Source organism: Lepus europaeus, chromosome 20, assembly GCF_033115175.1.
Source record: "Lepus europaeus isolate LE1 chromosome 20, mLepTim1.pri, whole genome shotgun sequence".
NCBI lineage: Eukaryota > Metazoa > Chordata > Mammalia > Lagomorpha > Leporidae > Lepus > Lepus europaeus.
In genome coordinates, this window is record NC_084846.1 from 12073031 (window position 1) to 12090725 (window position 17695).

Here is a 17695-nt window from a genome sequence, read left to right on the forward strand (position 1 = left end):
TAACTTTCAAATAAATAAATAAATCTTAAAAAAAAATATGCATGAACCCCAGATCTGCGTTCCTGGTGAAATTCTGGGTGTGTTAGATCTTAGTTGGATAACTTTGGGTAAATCACGTTGTTTTTCTGAGCCCCAGATACTCTTATATAAAATGGGAAGTGGCAAATGATCCTTGCCATACCTTACAGGGATATTGAGTTGGAAAACAGTACACAGATTTAAAAAAAATAGATATTTTTTAATTTGTAAGGCAGACTTATAGAGAGGGAGAGACAGAAAGATCTTCCATCAGCTGGTTCAATCCCCAAATGGCCACAATGGTCAGAGCTGGGCCGGGTTGAAGCCAGGAGTCAGGAACTCCAGCTGGGTCTCCCGCATGGGTGGCAGAGGTCCAGGTAATTGACCCGCTTCCAGTGCCTTCCCAGGCACATTAACAAGGAGCTGGATCAGAAGTAGGGCATCTGGGACTTGAAGTGTTTTTGTAATCTACAAGTAACCAAATAGAAGCCGCACATATACACTAAGTGTTTGGATATGAATACATACACACAGAGATATGCTTGTCTAAAGAACAAAGTGGGGCTGGTGCTGTGGCTCAGCAAGTTAACGCTCTGGCCTGGGGCGCCGGCATCCCATATGGTCGCCAGTTCGAGACCCAGCTGTTCACTTCCGATCCAGCTCTACTGGTGGCCTGGGAAAGCAGTAGAAGATGGCCCAAGTGCCTGGGCCCCTGCACCCACGGGGGAGACCTGGAGAAAGCTCCTGGCTCCTGGTTTTGGATCAGCACAGCTCTGGCCATTGCAGCCAGTTGTGGAGTGAACCAGCGGTTAGAGACCTCTCTGTCTCAACCTCTCTCTGTAACTCTGTCTTTCAAATAAATAAAATAAATCTTAAAAAAAAAAAGAAAAAAGCAATAATTGGGGACTAAAATAGAATCTGAAACACCTGAGTGTAAACATGCAAGGAGGCCTCTTTTTTTTTTTTTTTAAGATTTGTTTATTTTACTTGAAAGAGTTACATAGAGAGAAGGAGAAGCAGAGAGAGAGAGGTCCTCCATCCACCGGTTCTCTCCCCAATTGGCTGCAACGGCCATTGCTGGGCCAATCTGAAGCCAGGAGCTTCTTCTGGGTCTCCCACATGGGTGCAGGGGCCCAAGGACTTGGGCCATCTTGTGCTGCTTTCCCAGGCCATAGCAGAGAGCTGGATCGGAAGTGGAGCAGCCGGGACTTGAATTGGTGTCCATATGGGATGTGGGTGCTGCAGACGGCAGCTTAACCCGCTGCACTATAGCACCGGCCCCAGTGGTAAATATTTTTATATAATTCAAAAAATGCTGGGTTATAGGTGTGGATCAATTCAAATGTAGTAGGAAGCGTTCATAGACTAGATAGATTAACCATTTGACCATTTATTCATGATTGTTAATGTATTATTTATTTTGCTAACATTTTAAATGATCTAATTTATTCTATCTAGTTTTAAGTAGTATATCTGTGATTATACATTGTTAAATATGTATTAGTCCTATTTTTATATTTATGCTGTGATACTTATACTGATTACTGCTGGATGTGTGTATTTCTCCTTGCAGTAGTATGTGTTTGTGACTCATGTAATTTGCTACTCTGTTTAGGTGCGTACCTATTATGAATTATCAGGTATTTGGAGAACTGCCTGCCTTATCATTAGGTAATCACTACATCCCATGTAACTTCCCTTAAAGTCTAAGCCTGAAATGGATATAGCTAGTCCAGATTTATTTGGATTAGTGTTATTTGGTGTATAACTTTTCATCCCTTCAAAATGTCTATCTACACTTTTAAGTTTGTCTTTTAATAATTTTTTTTGTTAAATTGGCAAAATTGAACATATTTGCCATATTAAAATGATGTTTGAAAATAAGTATACATTGTGGAATGGCTACATTCAAATAATCATAGTCACTACATCACATCCCTATCATCGATTATGATAAGAATACTAAGAATCTAACCACAGTGTTTTCCATAGAATACATTCTTAATAATTATTGTCACCATGTTGTACAATGGGTCCTTAAACATATTCTTCCTAGGTGACTGAGGTTTGTTAACCTTTTATCAACATTTGATGACTATACATTTAAAATGGGTTGCTTATTAGCTATTGAGTAATACAACTTTTGATCAATGTCTAAGAAATTTATTTCAATCTCATTCTTTCCTTAAGGCCTAGGAGTCAATTGAAATCCTTCAGTTTCATTAATCTTTTATATTTTAAGTAGTTCAGTCAAGAAAAGTGGGTTGGAATAGTTTGCTGTTGGTAAGAGTAATAAGTAAATATTCTACCTACTTCATCTAATCTTGGGCTAATAGATAGTTAACCCCTCATAGTGCTCCTGGATAGCATAACAGAGATGTGGAGCCACCTACTAATCTGTTCAACACGTTTCAGGCCCCCAAATGATAGCAATGCTCTTCAAACATTATCAGTTTGTTGGTAAGGAAACAGTAAAATGAGCATTTTCATATGTTATTAGTGGGAGTATGTATTAGTTATACTGCCAAAAAGCTGTTTAGGGCCCGCTGCTGTGGCGCAGCAGGTTAATGCCTTGGCCTGCAGTGGTGGCATCACATATGGGTGCTGGCTCGAGTCCCGGCTGCTCCACTTCCCATCCAGCTCTCTGCTGTGGCCTGGGAAAGCAGTAGAAGATGGCCCAAGTGCTTGGGCTCCTGCACCCGTGTGGGAGACCCAGAAGAAGCTCCTGGCTCCTGGCTCCTGGCTTTGGATCGGCACAGCTCTGGCCGTTGCGGCCAATTGGGGAGTGAACCATCGGATGGGAGACTCTCTCTCTGCCTTGCCTTCTCGCTCTGTGTTAACTCTGACTTTCAAATAAATAAATAAATATTTTTAAAAAAAGCTGTCTAGAAATATGTCAGTAATTCCATTTTTCAGGCAACTATAGTATAAAAAAGTAGGCCAATGTAAACCAAGATTTGTGTACCCAGTTATTCATTTCAGCTTTGTTAACAAAAGCAAAAATGTGTATTATCCTACACAGCCAGGAATAGGATTAACTAAATAAAATAAAATACATAACGTGCCAGCACTGTGACACAGCAGGTTAAAGCCCTGGCCTGCAGCGCTGACATCCCATATGGGCACTGGTTCAAGTCCTGCCTGCTCCACTTCTGATCCAGCTCCCTGCAAATGCACCTGGGAAAGCAATAGTAGAAGATGACGAGGCCGGACAACACGGGCTGGCTCATCCAGCGCGCGGGTTGCTGGGTACCCTCATGAGGCTTACCGGGTCCACGCGCGGGTCGCTGGGTGCTCTGAGGAGGCCGGCCAGCACCAGCGGGCAGGCCCCGCGCGAGGGCTGCTGGGTACTCTGACGAGTGGGCCAGCACTGGCGGCCTGGCCTCGAGCGAGTCGCTGGGAGCTCTGACGAGGCCGGCCAGCACCAGCGGGCAGGCCCCGCGCGAGGGCTGCTGGGTGCTCTGACGAGGCCGGTGGGCGCCAGCGGGCCGGGTCCCGCGCGCGGGATGCTGGGAGCTCTGACAAGGCCGGTGGGCGCCGGCGGGCAGGCCCCGCGAGAGGGTCGCTGGGTACCCTGATGAGTGGGCCAGCACCAGCGGGCCAGGTCCCGCGCGCGGGTTGCTGGAAGCTCCGACAAGGCCGGTGGGCGCCGGCGGGCAGGCCCCGCGCGAGGGTCGCTGGGTACCCTGACGAGTGGGCCAGCACCGGCGGCCCGGCCCCGCGCGAAGGTTGCTGGGAGCTCTGACTAGGCAGGCCAGCACAGGCGGGCCGGGTCTCGCACGCGGGTGTTGCTGGGTAACGGGCCTTCTCCGGCGGCTCCTGCCCGGCTCGCCGCTCCTTCCGGAAGCCCCAGGGCCCCTGCCGGAGGGCGGGTCCGCGGAGGGCATGGGGCAGCGGCAGCGTTCCTCCACGGCGCACCCGCAGCAGCTGCCTTTGCGGGAGAAGCGGCGGGAGCCCTGGTGGCCCCTGGCGACCCTGGGTAAAGGCAGCCCGGTGGCCTCACCTGGGCCGCCGCAGGCTGTCATGATGTCTGCGTTCTGAATCAGGAGAGCGCTCCTGAGAGATCCAGTGACTCCGGTCTCAGTATGTTCAGGGACGAGTCTGTCGCTTCACACTTCGCCCTTGTCATGGCATATGAAGATCTCAAAGAACGCCTTCGCGATTCAGAGAACTCGTTCTTAAAGAAGCGAGTAAGGTTTCTGGAAGAAAAGCTTATAGGCGCTCAGTTAGATGAAGAGACGCATTCCTTGGGACGAGAACAACTAAACAAGGCTTATTGTGCATATCGAGAGGTTTACGTTGATAGAGAAATTTTGAAGAACACGCTGGATAAAATGAACCAAGACAACTCTGAACCTCTGAAAGTATTGGATGAACAGCTACACTCTAAAGAAGTAAAATGCCTTCAGCTAAGAGCAGAAGTAGGAACTCAGCAGGTGCTGAGAAATTCAAATCCTCCTTTAAGGAACTGGGACTTGGAAAACTTGAACTGTGACCTGAACATCCATGGTTTAGAAAAAGAGCTGGAACTGGTGAGGAAAGAATGTAGCGATCTCAAAATAGAGCTACAGCAGGCCAAACAAATGGATCCATCCGAGGAAGACAACCTGAAGAACAGTGCTCTTCCAAGAGCAAGCATTTCAAGGGATAATATGCAATGAAGGACCCTTATGGGGGAGAGGGACAAGAAACTAGGCCTGGGCAGATATCAGGGGCTTCTTAAGAGGTTAGATGTTCCCCAGAGTCCAGCGGGCAGGACGTTCTCTGGGAAGGAAAAGTCAATCCCCTTCAGAGAACCTCTAGGCATGCCCAGAGCAGAGCTGCCACTCTCCTCAGCACGTTCCCTCAGCACTCTCCTCAGCACTCTCCTCAGCACTCCCCTCAGCACTCCCCTCAGCACTCCCCTCAGCACTCTCCTCAGCACTCCCCTCAGCACTCTCCTCAGCACTCTCCTCAGCACTCTCCTCAGCACTCTCCTCAGCACTCTCCCTCAGCACTCTCCGATATGCTAATTGTCCCTCCGAACCAGCCAATCCCGTGTTGCCACTGCATCCCATATGCTAATGGTCTCTCTGAACTGACCAATCCTATGCATGCGCATTAGGAATATGCTAATTCGTTGCCTATATAACCTGTGTGAAACTGCCGCTCAGGGCTCCTCACTGCCTGAGGTGGGGGCCCGTTTGCGCAAACGTACAATAAAAACCTCGTGCTTTTTGCATCAACTGGTCTGGAGTCTGGATCTTTGGGCGTCCTCCCGAGCAAGTGGGCATCTCTGCAACTGAGAGGTCCTACATTTGGCGCCCAACGTGGGGCTCGAGGTCGCCCTCAGACCCATTCTCTGCAGGACCAGTTGGAGGTATAATTAAGTGTTTTCTGTCTGTTGTTTTTTGTCTTGAGTATTCTGACTGGATTCTGACTGAAGTATTCTGACTGGCCAGTATCTGACCTGACTCTGTGGGACCAGTGGGGGAGGCAGGCGTGCCCAGCAACCCCTGGCCCGTTCCCCGGAGGACGCTCCGGGATGAGAGGGGAAACCCTCGGTCTGTTCCCCCGGAAGACGCACCGGGGTGGTCTGGAGGTGGGTCGGAGACCAAGTCTCCCTCCTTCCCGGGGAGGGCTGGTCAGGCAGCCGCTCCCAAAAATAGCGCAATAGCGTTCGATTTGTCCTAGATCTGGTGCCATGTGTTTTGTCTTGCTTACTGTATATGTCTGTGCATTGGCTGTTCTTTTTGTTTGGGCTGAAATCCTTGTACGCATGGGTCAACAAATAACCACCCCTTTAAGTCTCACTCTAGATCACTGGAAGGACGTTCGAGAACGCGCGCGCCACCTCTCATTGGAGGTTAAAAGGAAACAATGGGCAAAATTCTGTTCCTCAGAGTGGCCGGCCTTCGAGGTCGGCTGGCCAAGGAACGGCACTTTTAACCTCGATATTATTTTACAGATTAAGGAACGAGTCTTTCAGCCAGGATCCGATGGACACCCTGATCAGGTGCCCTACATTACCACGTGGGAGGATCTTTCACGTAACCCCCCTCCCTGGATAGAACCCTTCTCCTTCCCGACGGAGCCCATACGTACCCCGATACCCCCTCCTCCTATCCCGGTTGTGCCAACCTCCTCCCTATACCCTCTGAAGGAGATTCGAGATCCAAAACCTGACAAGCCACCGGTTCTTCCGGCTGATCAGGACTTTCTGCGCTTTGACTCTCCCCCACCCTATCTTCCCGGCCAGCCTGCTCCCCCGCAGGAACTCCCACAACAACCAGAGCGGGATGTGCAACCTTCTGCACCATCCCCTGATTCCACGAGGGCAGGGGAAGAAGTCTCAGCGCCTTCCCCGCCCTCCAGCCGCCTGCGCCTCCGTCGGGGGCAGGCAGGGGGCTCGGGAAGCGTCTGGACTTCGCAGGCTTTTCCTCTTCGCTCGGTGGCTGGCCAGATGCAGTACTGGCCATTTTCTGCTTCCGATCTTTACAATTGGAAAACCCATAACCCCTCTTTCTCTCAGGACCCCCAGGCTCTGACTGGGCTGGTCGAGTCAATTTTATTGACTCATCAGCCCACCTGGGATGATTGTCAGCAGCTTCTGCAGACCCTCCTCACTACTGAGGAAAAGCAGCGTGTCTACCTTGAGGCACGGAAAAACGTCCCTGGAGCAGATGGCCGACCGACCCTACTGCCAAACGAAATCGAGGAGGCGTTTCCCTCAACCCGTCCTGATTGGGACTACACCACCGTTGCTGGTAGGGAGCGACTTCGTCTTTACCGCCAGATTCTCCTTGCGGGTCTCAGAGGGGCTGGAAAGCGCCCCACCAATTTGGCCAAGGTACGTGCAGTAGTACAGGGGGCTGAGGAAACGCCGGCAGGCTTCCTAGAAAGATTAATGGAAGCCTACCGTATGTACACCCCGTTTGACCCCCTGGCAGAGGACCGGCAGGGAGATGTAATCATGTCCTTTATAGGACAGTCAGCGCCGGACATCCGCAATAAATTGCAGCGGCTAGAGGGGCTTCAGGGGTATACTATACAAGATTTAATGAAGGAGGCAGAAAAGATTTACAACAAAAGGGAGACCCGAGAGGAGAAGGAGGAAAGGATCCGCAAGGAGCAGGAGGAAAGGGAAGACAAAAGAGACAAAAGACGTAATCGAGAGCTTAGTAGAATTTTGGCCACCGTAGTGCAGGATACAGAAAGGAGTAGACCAGGACAGAATAGGGACTTGGGAGACAAACGAAAGCCTCGGGTGGAAAGAGATCAATGTGCCTATTGTAAAGAAAGAGGACACTGGGTCAAAGACTGCCCGAAGAAAACACAGGGACCAAAGAAGAGACCAGTTCCAATCCTGTCCCTGGAAGAAGACGACTAGGTGAGTCAGGGCCAGGAGCCCCCCCCTGAGCCCAGGATAACCCTTGAAGTGGGGGGCAGACCGGTAACCTTCCTGATTGACACGGGAGCCCAGCACTCGGTACTGACTTCAGAAAAAGGGCCTTTAAGCTCCAAGACTTCCTGGGTTCAGGGGGCAACTGGAGGGAAGTTATATCGCTGGACAACCAATCGAGAGGTCCAGTTAAGTACAGGACTTGTGACACACTCGTTCTTACTAGTGCCAGACTGCCCCTACCCCCTCCTGGGCAGGGACCTACTCTCGAAGGTAGGAGCCCAAATTCACTTCCATGAGAAAGGAGCTACCATCACAGACTCAGGAGGGCGGCCCCTCCAGGTATTAACACTACACTTGGAGGACGAACACCGATTATTCGAGAGGCCCTCGTCCACCATGGCTCCCATGGACCCCAAGTGGCTCACAGATTTTCCTCAGGCCTGGGCAGAGATTGCGGGAATAGGGCTGGCCGTCAACCGGCCTCCCTTGATCATAGATCTGAAGCCCACGGCCATTCCCGTGTCAGTTCGTCAATATCCGATGGGCAAGGAAGCTAAGGAAGGTATCCGGCCACATATCCAGAGACTGTTACACCTAGGCATTTTAAAACCTTGTCGTTCACCTTGGAACACCCCCCTACTACCAGTAAAGAAGCCTGGTACGGGTGACTACCGCCCGGTACAGGACTTGCGGGAGGTTAATAGGAGAACGGAGGATATGCATCCCACAGTGCCCAACCCCTACAATCTGCTAAGTACCTTGCCTCCGACCCACGTATGGTACACTGTGTTAGATCTAAAAGATGCATTCTTTTGTTTAAGACTGAGCCCTCAGAGCCAATCCATCTTTGCTTTTGAGTGGAAAGACCCAGAGACCGGGTTTTCAGGACAACTCACCTGGACAAGGTTGCCCCAAGGATTTAAAAACTCGCCTACCTTGTTTGACGAAGCTCTGCACCTAGATTTGGCCGACTTCCGAGTTAACCATCCGGACCTGGTCCTCCTGCAATATGTGGACGACCTCCTCCTTGCCGCTGAAACTGAGCAGGACTGCCTAAAAGGTACCGGGGCCCTGCTACAGAGACTGGGGGAATTGGGCTATCGAGCCTCCGCGAAAAAGGCCCAAATATGTCAGAAACAGGTGGCCTACCTAGGCTACCTCCTAGAAGGAGGGCAACGGTGGCTGACGGAGAGCCGAAAAAGGGTGGTTGCTCTAATTCCACCCCCCACCGATGCCAGAAAGATGCGGGAATTCCTCGGGAGTGCGGGATTCTGCCGCCTTTGGATTCCTGGGTTTGCGGAGCTGGCAGCCCCATTGTACCCCCTCACGAAGTCCAATGCTCCCTTTCAATGGAGAGAAGAGCAACAGCGGGCGTTTGACAACATAAAAAAGGCCCTATTGTCAGCCCCAGCCCTGAGCCTCCCTGATATGACCAAGCCCTTCACATTATACGTGGATGAGAATAAGGGAGTGGCGAAGGGAGTGCTAACACAAATGCTTGGACCCTGGAAAAAGCCGGTGGCATACTTTTCAAAAAAGCTAGACAATGTAGCGGCCGGCTGGCCTCCGTGCCTCCGCGTGATAGCGGCCGTGGCAGTTCTGGTGAAAGACTCGGATAAATTGACTCTAGGCCAACCTCTCACCATAGTGGCACCTCATGCTGTGGAGACAGTTATCCGCCAGCCACCAGATCGGTGGCTCTCAAATGCTCGGATAACTCATTACCAGACTATGTTATTAAACTCAGAGCGGGTCCGGTTTGGGACTGCCACCTCCTTAAACCCGGCCACCCTGCTCCCGGAACTGGGGCCCCAGGCCCAGGTAATCCATAACTGTCATCAAATCCTGGCTGAGGCCCACGGCACCCGAAAAGACCTAACCGACCAGCCTCTGCCGGATGCCGAAATGACCTGGTTCACGGATGGGAGCAGCTTTCTACAGAACGGTGAGCGGAGGGCTGGGGCAGCGGTGGTGGATGGAAAAACTGTTATCTGGTCAAGTGCCTTAAAGCCTGGAACTTCTGCTCAAAAAGCCGAGCTCATAGCCTTAACTCAAGCTTTAAAACTGGCACAAGACAAAAAGGTCAACATTTACACAGACAGTCGGTATGCTTTCGCCACTGCCCATGTACATGGGGAGATATACCGGCTAAGGGGCCTCTTAACCTCAGCAGGCAAGGACATTAAAAATAAGCAGGAAATCCTAGATCTTCTACAGGCCCTGTTCCTGCCTAAAATGTTGAGTATAATTCATTGCCCCGGGCACCAACGAGGAGACGACCCCGTAGCAAGGGGAAACAGGATGGCAGACGAGGCCGCTAGGGCGGCAGCCCTGAGCCAACAGGTGCTCCCGTTAAAGACAATTGAGCCCACCCAAGTATCGAGGGAACCACCTTTCCTCTATTCGGACCAAGACTTAGATACGATCCAGCGGCTCGGTGCAGAGTATGATGAACAAATAAGGGTTTGGAGGCTCGGAGAGAAAATAGTCCTGCCACACCAATTGGCTAAAGAAATAATTACCAGCCTCCATCAATGGACTCATTTGGGACACAAAAAGCTAAAAGCAGCCTTACAGGAAGATAGGCAGTCTTATTACATCCCCGGACTTGACTCTTTAGTCCAGCAGGTGACTGAATCCTGTGTTCCGTGTGCCAAGGTAAATGCCAGACACCTCAAGCTCCCGGAGGGAGCTAGGGTAAGAGGAGACCGACCAGGAATCAACTGGGAGGTCGATTTCACTGAGATAAGGCCGGGCAGTTATGGGAATAAGTATCTTCTAGTTTTTGTAGACACCTTCTCCGGATGGACTGAGGCATTCCCCACAAAACGGGAAACCGCCCAGGTGGTCGTTAAGAAGATCATAGAGGAGATCTTCCCCCGGTTCGGCTTGCCTAAGGTAATCGGGTCCGACAATGGCCCAGCGTTTGTCTCCCAGGTAAGTCAGTTGGTGGCCAAAGCATTAGGCATAAATTGGAAATTGCACTGTGCCTATAGACCCCAAAGTTCAGGACAGGTAGAAAGAATGAACAGAACAATTAAAGAGACCTTGACCAAATTAGCGTTGGAGACTGGCGCTAAAGACTGGGTCCAACTCCTCCCTATGGTGTTGTTCCGGGTCCGAAACACGCCCTCTCATTGCGGGCTGACACCATACGAAATCCTTTATGGAGGGCCCCCACCAGTAGCAGGCTTGCTTGACCTTGCCAGTGACTCTGTTGCCGATGCCCCTAAGTTACAGGCCCGGTTGAGAGCACTCCAGATCATCCAGAACCAGGTCTGGAAACCTCTTGCAGCAGCCTACCAACCCAAGACGACAACCATTCCACATCCTTTCCAAATCGGTGATGCTGTGTATGTCCGAAGGCACCAATCTAAGACTCTAGAGCCCCGGTGGAAAGGCCCCTTCACTGTGCTGTTGACAACTCCCACCGCTCTCAAGGTCGACGGAATCGCTGCTTGGGTCCACGCCTCACACGTGAAGCGAGCACCACCTCCCCAGGGCCCCGAGGATCCGGACAGACCAGCCAAATGGAAGCTCCAGCGCACTCAGAACCCGCTCAAGCTAAGACTTTCAAAAACTGTTTAATATTTGTGATGTTCCTGGCCTTTCCCCATTGTTTTTCCAATCCCCATGCTCCACAATTGTTAACGTGGAACCCAACCCAGTCCAGCAAGAACAGAGTTCCCTCCCTCCAGTGAGGCAGGCTCTCCCCAGGCCGGTCCAATAGATTTTAGGATTAAAATCTTTGCAAAAAGAAAAGGAGGGAATGAAGGACCCTTATGGGGGAGAGGGACAAGAAACTAGGCCTGGGCAGATATCAGGGGCTTCTTAAGAGGTTAGATGTTCCCCAGAGTCCAGCGGGCAGGACGTTCTCTGGGAAGGAAAAGTCAATCCCCTTCAGAGAACCTCTAGGCATGCCCAGAGCAGAGCTGCCACTCTCCTCAGCACGTTCCCTCAGCACTCTCCTCAGCACTCTCCTCAGCACTCCCCTCAGCACTCCCCTCAGCACTCCCCTCAGCACTCTCCTCAGCACTCCCCTCAGCACTCTCCTCAGCACTCTCCTCAGCACTCTCCTCAGCACTCTCCTCAGCACTCTCCCTCAGCACTCTCCGATATGCTAATTGTCCCTCCGAACCAGCCAATCCCGTGTTGCCACTGCATCCCATATGCTAATGGTCTCTCTGAACTGACCAATCCTATGCATGCGCATTAGGAATATGCTAATTCGTTGCCTATATAACCTGTGTGAAACTGCCGCTCAGGGCTCCTCACTGCCTGAGGTGGGGGCCCGTTTGCGCAAACGTACAATAAAAACCTCGTGCTTTTTGCATCAACTGGTCTGGAGTCTGGATCTTTGGGCGTCCTCCCGAGCAAGTGGGCATCTCTGCAACTGAGAGGTCCTACAGCAACAGTGTACTGGGAACTGAAGAGGGAAATGTCTGACTTACATCTGGTGACTCAAGTACAAGCTGAACGGCTAAGAAAACTGAAAATGCCAACTGCATTCAAGAAAGCCCGTGCCCCAGTAACCTGCACTGCAGACCTTGGGAAAGAGCACAAAACTCCACTTGACAAATTTTACTGCATCTTATAAAAGACATCTGTGTCTATCACCAAAGCTGTTTTCACACTATTTCTTCCACTTTACCAGGAGATATAAAGATTTTATCAAAAAAAAAAAAGCAGTTCTGCAGTCATGGATAGATAATGAGAGATCTATTCCTAGTGATAGTAAAAACTTTCAGGAACACGAGTCTTACAGCAGAGAGTTTCTAGAAGATAACTCCTGGGTATTCCCAAACCCTCCTAAGTCAAGTGAGACAACATTTAGGGAAACTAAAACTCTGCCATCACCCAATCTGCCATCATTGCAATTCCTTGGATCGACATAATTAAAACTGCTTTTATAAGAATGAATTCTGAAGAGATTCCTGATTTTATCATGAGAATACTTTATCTCTCTCAGTAGTTCTCCCAAGAAATTATTTAACAAACTGGATTTTTGAGTAAATTTTTGCAGGGTTCTTCAGTGTATACGTTTGAACACACTGCATGATATTATATACTTGATTTTTCCATTGCGAAAGAAGAGTACCCTCCAGCTCTGTATACAAAGAATCAGTTATGTGCTACTATATTAATAAATAAACAAGGTATGTTTCAAAAAGACAGTTCTGCCTTTGATTATAATTGTAAAATTTTGCCTCAAAGGAGACATTTTTTTTCTTTTTTTTTTTGACAGGCAGAGTGGACAGTGAGAGAGAGAGACAAAGGTCTTCCTTTGCCGTTGGTTCACCCTCCAATGGCCGCCGCGGTTGGCGCGCTGTGGCCGGCGCACCGCGCTGATCCGATGGCAGGAGCCAGGTGCTTCTCCTGGTCTCTCATGGGGTGCAGGGCCCAAGGACTCGGGCCATCCTCCACTGCACTCCCTGGCCACAGCAGAGAGCTGGCCTGGAAGAGGGGCAGCTGGGACAGAACCGGCACCCCGACCGGGACTAGAACCCGGTGTGCCGGCGCCGCAAGGCGGAGGATTAGCCTAGTGAGCCGCGGCGCCGGCCCAAAGGAGACATTTTTAAAAAAGATTTATTTACTTATTTGAGAGGCAAAGTTAGAGAGGGAGAGACAGAGAGGTCTTCCATATGCTGGTTCACTCCCCAAATGGCTGCAATGGCTGGAGCTGAGCCAATCAGGAGCCAGGCGCTTCTTCTGGGTCTCCTGCATGGGTGCAGGAGTCCAAGAACTTGGGCCATCTTCTACTGCTTTCTCAGGCCATAGCAGAGAGCTGCATCAGAAGTGGAGCAGCTAGGACTCACACCAGTGCTCGTATGGGATGCTGGTGTTGCAGGTGGAGGCTTAACCTACTATGCCACAATGCCAGTCCCAGTAGACATAGGTTTACAAAGTGTGTGAAATCCCTAAATATTCATTCATGAAAGTAAAAAGAAGGCATTAATACAAGAAAAAAGAATGTACGTAGCTTCAGATTGTATATAGATTCAAATAGGAATGTAATTAGAGTTCTGTTGACTTTTAATGCATAGATATGAAAGATATCATAATGGAATATAAATATATAGGTTCAAAAAAAGAATACTGGAACATGGATACCTCAAGTTAAAAGCCACATCATAGTGAAATGCCTCAGTGCTGGCCAAATGTGTTTCCTGCTTACTTTTCAAAAACGGGGGACTGACCTCTGTGTTCTCTCCCACTCCTTTAAACATCCTCATGGGAAGTGCCAACCTTGGCCACCCCAGATTTTGTCATGCTCCCTTTCCCAACACCACATCCTCTAATTTGCACTAGCTATTTTTTTTTTGACAGGCAGAGAGGACAGTGAGAGAGAGAGAGACAGAGAGAAAGGTCTTCCTTTTGCCGTTGGTTCACCCTCCAATGGCCGCTGCAGCTGGTGCGCTGTGGCCGGCGCACCACGCTGATCTGAAGCCAGGAGCCAGGTGGTTCTCTTGGTCTCCCATGCGGGTGCAGGACCCAAGGACTTGGGCCATCCTCCACTGCACTGCTGGGCCACAGCAGAGAGCTGGCCTGGAAGAGGGGCAACCGGGACAGGATCTGGCGCCCCGACTGGGACTAGAACCCTGGGTGCCGGCGCCACAGGTGGAGGATTAGCCTATTGAGCCGTGGTGCCGGCCTGCACTAGCTATTGATAGCTGTGTAGAAATGTCATCCTACTACGGTATCATGGGAAAGCAACTTAAGACTTTCTGTCCTCAGTCATCCCTCAGCCCTGTTAGACACCAGAAAAGTGAATCCCCCTAGCCTATGCCCACTGACCTGGCTGCTATGCCCACCTTTTCACTCCAAATCCTGGTGTCTCTGTCCCTAGTACAGTTGACCAACCTGGGAACACTAGGATGAGAAGTTCTTATGCACCTGCACCAAAGCTGTTTATAAGCACAGGGGATGTTGAATGGGCTGTAACAAGCCATAGCCAGGGCAGGAAGGAACCCCACAAATGCTACGAAATCTCTAAAGACCCATCTCACGATAAAGAATACCACCGACACTCTTCATTTTGGTTTCCTGTGGCTGTGTAGTTCATTGGGGTTGTATATTGCAAGAGGTAATTATGAAGACCTGAGATAATCAAGGAAGCATATTTTGGTGGTTCTGGTGAGTACATAGCATCAATGTGGTGGTTCTTGGTTCAGGAGAGAATCATCAAAGGTTGCCATGGTTGGTGGATGGGGTTGTAGGAGGATTGTGACATTGACATAAACTCAGACTGTCTCCCCTTTAAGTCCCATAGAAGTTAAGATGCCTGTGTCCATACTGACATGTCTGGGTTTGAGGTTTCACTCAAGCTCCTGCCTCCAACTTATTTCTAATGCAGACCCTGAGAGGCAGAAGGTGATTGCTCAACTGTGTGGTTCCCTCTCACCCATTTGGGAGAATGGAGTGATTTCCTGGCTGCCAGCTTCAGCTCAGCCAACCACGGCTGTTGTAGGCAGGTGGAGAATAAACCAATGGATAAAAATTTCCTTTCTGCTTGTTTTTGTTTCCTGTCCCTTTCCACACAAACAAAAATATCCTCCTTTACATTGAAGTAAAAATAGTCTGTGTGTTCACAGAGAATCCTGACAGAAATATCATCCATCTATCAAGTTGCCATCTCTAGTGGTAGGTGGGTGGGGAGACCCAATGTGGGCACACACAGCTGGTTTGTCCTGATGACAGTGCAGAAATTCTCTTCTCTGAGTTAGACATTGGGCAGATCTGGGTTTGAATCATATGAGCTTGTTAACCTGTGAAGGGTGAGAAAGTGAGGGAGAAGCTTGAGATACGTTCCAGACTAAAGGGAAGAGGACCAGATTGGGAGGGAAGAGTTGGCTCAGCTGATAGAATTTTACTGGGACCATCAGTTGGATGCGTGTTGAAATGATGATGATGTTTAGATTTCAGGGTTTGGTTATCGAAGAGAGTGTTGTATTTTGAGGCTATCTGCCCTATAGTGAAGGGGTATATGTCAGTTAGTCATGTAAACAGGGCAAGGGGATTACAGGAGTTTATAGTAGAGCTACTGTGATTTTCCTATAGATATAAATTTCAAATGAAATATTTTCCAAAATAACTCTCTCACCACAGTGTCAGCAAGGCAGGAACTCAGTTAAACCCTGTCACGGAGGCTGAGTCTTACCCATGTCCAGGTGAACCAAAGCAATGAAATGTGTTGCCTTGAAATCTGAATGGGATTAATGAGATGATGCTTGGAGGGTAGATTAATGGCCACTATTTGTTTAGTGTCCAGGATGATTCTAGGATGCTCTGGACTGGTGGTGCTTTTCAAATTTCATTTTGCCACATGTACCTCTTCCTTTAAAAGGTACTCTGAGTGCTGTCTGCCTTTCGCCTCACGTGACAAGTGGCAAGCAAGGGTGTATACATTACAGCCTCTATGGCTAATGAGCCGTTTCACCCTGGGTGCCCTTGTTCCATTTTCATCATGAAACTCAGAAGACTTCTCAGTCTTGCATATGAATTTTTGTGGATTCTGCTTTGTGTTCCCTCCTCCATGCAAACGTCATGGGTAAGACTCAGACACTTGGACAGCTTGTGAATCCTCCTGGTAGGTCTTTCACCTCAGTGATTTTGCTTTCATAAATTTCTCTCCTTTCATGTTGAAAATTTCTGCTTGTGTCTGGCGCTGAAGATCAATAGGCTAATCCTCTGCCTGTGGTGCTGGCACACCGGGTTCTAGTCCCGGTCGGGGCGCCAGATTCTGTCCCGGTTGCCCCTCTTCCAGTCCAGCTCTCTGCTATGGCCCAGGAAGGCAGTGGAGGATGGCCCAGGTCCTTGGGCCCTGCACCCACATGGCTCCTGGCTTCGGATCAGCGCAGTGCGCAGCAGCCATTGAAGGGTGAACCAACAGTAAAGGAAGACCTTTCTCTCTGTCTCTCTCACTGTCCACTCTGCCTGTCAAAAAAAAAAAAAAAAAAAAAGAAAAAGAAAAAGAAAATTTCTGCTTGCCTCAGCCTCCTTTAATACACCTCATAGTTTGCTAAGGTATGCATATTTCCAGTGTGTATCATCCTTTGGAGAATATTGTTACTTAGGCAGACAAGTGCCTTCAGGGACACAAGGGGTTAACTTGGTAGTGATCAGACTTCTGTCCCCTCACCCACACTCCCACCCATAGCGTGGAGAGTGCTTCTGGATCGCAGGTTGTGGAATCAGTCTTCTGTTCTGGGTGGAGATGGAAGACAGTGCTATTTCTGCCTTGAAAGGTTGTGGATGCACAATACTTCCATCCACTTTTGGAACTGCAAGGGGGAGAATCATAACCAGAATTTTATTTTGTTTCTCATAAAATACATTCTTTTTTTTTTATACTTTTTTTTTTTTGACAGGCAGAGTGGACAGTGAGAGAGAGAGAGACAGAGAGAAAGGTCTTCCTTTTGCCGTTGGTTCACCCTCCAATGGCCGCCGCGGTAGCGCGCTGCGGCCGGCGCACCGCGCTGTTCCGATGGCAGGAGCCAGGTGCTTCTCCTGGTCTCCCATGCGGGTGCAGGGCCCAAGCACTTGGGCCATCCTCCACTGCACTCCCTGGCCACAGCAGAGAGCTGGCCTGGAAGAGGGGCAACCGGGACAGGATCGGTGCCCCGACCGGGACTAGAACCTGGTGTGCCAGCGCCGCAAGGCGGAGGATTAGCCTGTTGAGCCACGGCGCCGGCCTAAAATACATTCTTGATTGTCATGAAGATGGGAGAACTGGGCCCAGAACCACTGGTGTCAAAGAAAGCCAGCAGTTCCAAGTGCAGGTCCAGGGCTTTTGACCTTCCAGGACTCAGGTAATATGGGTCAGTCCAGTCCTGAAGACTTCTTTTTCCATTGCTTAGGAAATAGACTTTTAAAATAGTTTTGCACATCATGGGTAAGCAGCAGGTTGAGTAGAAAGGTCATAGTAGTCAAAGTGCCAGGATTCAATTCTAGGGGTCACTTGGGAAGCTGCTTCATCTGTCTACACCCATATTTTCTTATCATTGACACCTCCTTTTCCATTTCATCAAGGATTCCCCTAAAATTTGCCATGTGCCCAAAGGAGTTATATTTTCATTTTATTTATAAAGATTATATACTCATAAATGTATGACTATCAAATATTTGAAAGATTTTTTACCAAAATAAACTCACCTTTTCATTTTATTGTCCCACAGATTTTTGCAGTCCCCTCAAATAACCTTGATATTCTTATGAGGTGGATTTATAATTATTAAGTTATATTGGTATTGAATTATATGAAATGATATATCTACATGAAGATGAATTTAGTGA

General features: G+C 49.4%; 1 pseudogene; it reads left to right on the top strand.

Moving 5' to 3' along the window:
* The first annotated feature begins 3903 nt into the window (after positions 1-3903).
* LOC133749316 (5-azacytidine-induced protein 2-like) lies at positions 3904-12328 on the top strand (annotated as a pseudogene).
* Positions 12329-17695: the final 5367 nt, after the last annotated feature.